Source organism: Myotis davidii, unplaced genomic scaffold (genome assembly GCF_000327345.1).
Source record: "Myotis davidii unplaced genomic scaffold, ASM32734v1 scaffold570, whole genome shotgun sequence".
Lineage (NCBI taxonomy): Eukaryota > Metazoa > Chordata > Mammalia > Chiroptera > Vespertilionidae > Myotis > Myotis davidii.
Window position 1 is genome coordinate 195,393 of NW_006283631.1, and position 3,362 is coordinate 198,754.

Sequence of the window (3,362 nt, forward strand, 5' to 3'; positions counted from 1 at the left end):
GGGGGTAGGGGAGGCTGGGGGGAGATCAACGGGGGGGAAAAAGGAGACACATGTACTACTATTTGTAATACTTTAAACAATAAAATAAAATAAAAACCCATGGTGCATTCAGCTCTTTCCTTTTTCTCCACTCTCTCTAGCCTAAGGCCATGTAGCCCCACACCTGGAAGTGGGTGTTGGGGTGTGGATAGTGCTCTGCCAGAGATTCTCTGGTCCTGATTCCCAGAATTCTGTGCTGTAGCAGTCTTGCCAGCAAGGGGACCCCACAGGAACCAAAATTATCAGAGAGTAGAATCTTCCTACCCATTGGTGCAGCTGTGGTCCCCAAAGAGTGGAATGAATTAGATTTGAAATTTTTCCTTGCAATTTTGTCTTGGCCCCAGATGTTGGCACAACCATGGAAGGACCTAAAATGGAAGCCCATAGGGAACCAGAGAGTACTGGGGAAATTGCAAAGAGGGTTTAGGAAAGAAAACTCATAATGTTATTTATAAAAATCCTGGGCTCCTTTCCCGGAGCTGTGCCTGCGTGACTCTGATCCAGGCCAGCAAACTAAGACTATGAGAAATCAACTAACAGAAAACCTCTGTGGTCCATATAGGCCCTGGAGCGATTAGCTCTGTAGTGAGCGAATAGTACTGCACAGGCTTTGATGGGACTGACATTGAAACCACCACCACACTGAGGCCAGCTGAGCTATCATTTCTCCCCCACGAATATGGAATCAACACTTTGCTGCAGACTTGGCAAAAATGAAAATGCTTTCTTATTGGTGAATAGCATCGTCTAACTGTTATAGTTACTCTATTACAATAAAGCTGATATTATTTGATAAGCTTTATTCTGTGAATACAGTAGTTTATAATGGTCACCACTTATCTGTTAAAATGTTCACTTTTCCTTGCTAATCTTTAAATAAAGAAGGTACACTTATGAAAGCAACTAAAGGCCCAGTGAACAAAATTCACACACTGGGCGGGCGGGGGGATTGTCCTTCAGCCCAGCCTGCACCCCCTCCTATCTGGGACCCCTCGGGGGATGTCCGACTGCCAGTTTAGGCCCGATCCTGGCAGTCGGACATCCCTCTCACAATCCAGGACTGCTGGATCCCAACCACTCGTCTGCCTGCCTGCCTGATTGCCCCTAACCACTTCTGCCTACCAGCCTGATCACACCCTAACCACTCCCCTGCCAGCCTGATCAACACCTAACTGTTCCCCTGCCGGCCCAATTGTCCCCAACTGCCCTTCCCTGCTGGCCCAGTCCCCCCAACTGACCTCCCTTGCAGGCCTAGTCCCCCCCAACTGCCCTCTCCTGCTGGCCTGGTTTCCCCCAATTGCCCTCCCCTGCTGGCCTGGTCACCCCTAACTGCTCTCCCCTGCTGGCCCAGTTACTCCTAACTGCCTTCCCCTGCCGGCCTGGTCCCCCTCAACTGCCCTCCCCTGCCGGCCATCTCTTGGTGGCCATCTTTTGACCACATGGGGGTGGCCATCTTGCATGAGGGTGTGATGGTTGATTTGCATATTACCTCTTTATTATATAGGAAATTAAGGAATACATATATTTCAAATAAAGGAAAACCTGTCTAAAGATTTCTCACCCATTTGCATCATTTTGTTTATCTGTACAAAAGTTTTGTTCATTTTATATTATTTTTAAAATTACTTTTACATTAAACTTCATTTACGGGTATTTTCTGGTTAATGTTATTTTTATTTTAGCTATACATGCACGGGATTCCTTACAAGTTGTTGCCATTTCCAATGGTGATGCTACAAAAAATATTTTGCAATTTTTTTTTCACATTTGTGCATATTTTTCTATTTATTAACAGACTAGAGGCCCGGCGCACAGGAAATCGTGCATGATTAGGGTCCCTAGGCCTAGCCTGGCCTCGGTCGCATGGCCTCTGCCGTCCTGTGACACTACATGAAGCTCCCGCCCCAGAACGCTCCGTGATGCTCCCAGCCCCTCAACTGTTCCTTAAGGCTCCCCCCGTCCCTCGACTGCTCCACGAACCCCGCAACTGCTCCACAAGGCTCCCCCTGCCCCTCGACTGCTCCACGAAGCTTGCTTTTGCCCCGCGAAGCTCACCGCTGGACATTCTGCGAGGCTCCCCCAACCCTGTGACTGCTCCACAAAACTCTCCCGCCCCACAACTGCTTCGCGAAACTTGCTGCTGCCCAGGTGACTATTCTGCTAAGCTCACGGCCACCCCACAAAGTAGCCCGCCACTACCACTCAACAGTCCCCAGTCCCGCCCCGCCGCCAGCCCCTCTCATGGTGAGCGGCTTGGGGGCCGGGGGAGGGTGGGGACAGAGAGATGCTCCATGCACTTCATGATGACTGGTTGTCTGTTCGGTCATGACGGAACCTAGCTCTTTATATATATTAGGATTAACTGAGGCATAATTGACAGTGCAATGAGTTGCATATAACTGTACAATTTGATAAGTTTTGACAATGTATACATACTACAAACCATCACCACAATCAAGATGGTGAAAATGCGCAACAAGTTGTCCTTTTTTAATGCTACCCACCTGCCCCTCAGCCCCTTTCATAGACAACCAATGATCTGCTTTTTGGTTCTATAGAGAGATTAGTTTGCATTTTCTGGAGTGCAGGAATATTTCAATATAAATTTATTAACTACAATTTACCATGCTACATATTGCCTAATTTTCAATTAAGTGACAGGTATTACCAAATTGCTTTCAAAGAGTCTATATCAGTGATGGGGAACCTTTTGAGCTCGGCGTGTCAGCATTTTGAAAAACCCTAACTTACCTCTGGTGCCGTGTCACATATAGAAATTTTTTGATATTTGCAAGCATTGTAAAACAAAGACTTGTGTTTTTGATATTTATTTTATATATTTAAATGCCATTTTACAAAGAAAAATCAACCAAAAAAAGGAGTTCTCGTGTCACCTCTGACACGCATGTCATAGGTTCGCCATCACTGGTCTATATCAACTCACTTCTTCATCAACACGTAAGTTGATTTTGTACACCCTTGTCTAAACTGGGCTCTATTAAAACTGTTGATCTGTTATGTTCTAAAAGGAAGAAAATAACAATCGCTTGCTGTTATTTTCATTGAATTAAAGGTGAAGAGAGATTTTTGTCTTATTATGTTGGTAATGGATGTTTATACTTATAAAAATATCTTGTTCATGTCATTTGCCTAGGTTTTTATCAGGCTATATATTTTTTTATTAATAAGAGTATGTTTTATTTTACAAAATTCTTTGCTGTTATAGATGATTTAACTACATTTTACAAATCATTTTGGACTTTTTCTTCTGACAATATTTTTAAATTTAGTATATCATAAAGACATTATGTTAATTCAGCAGG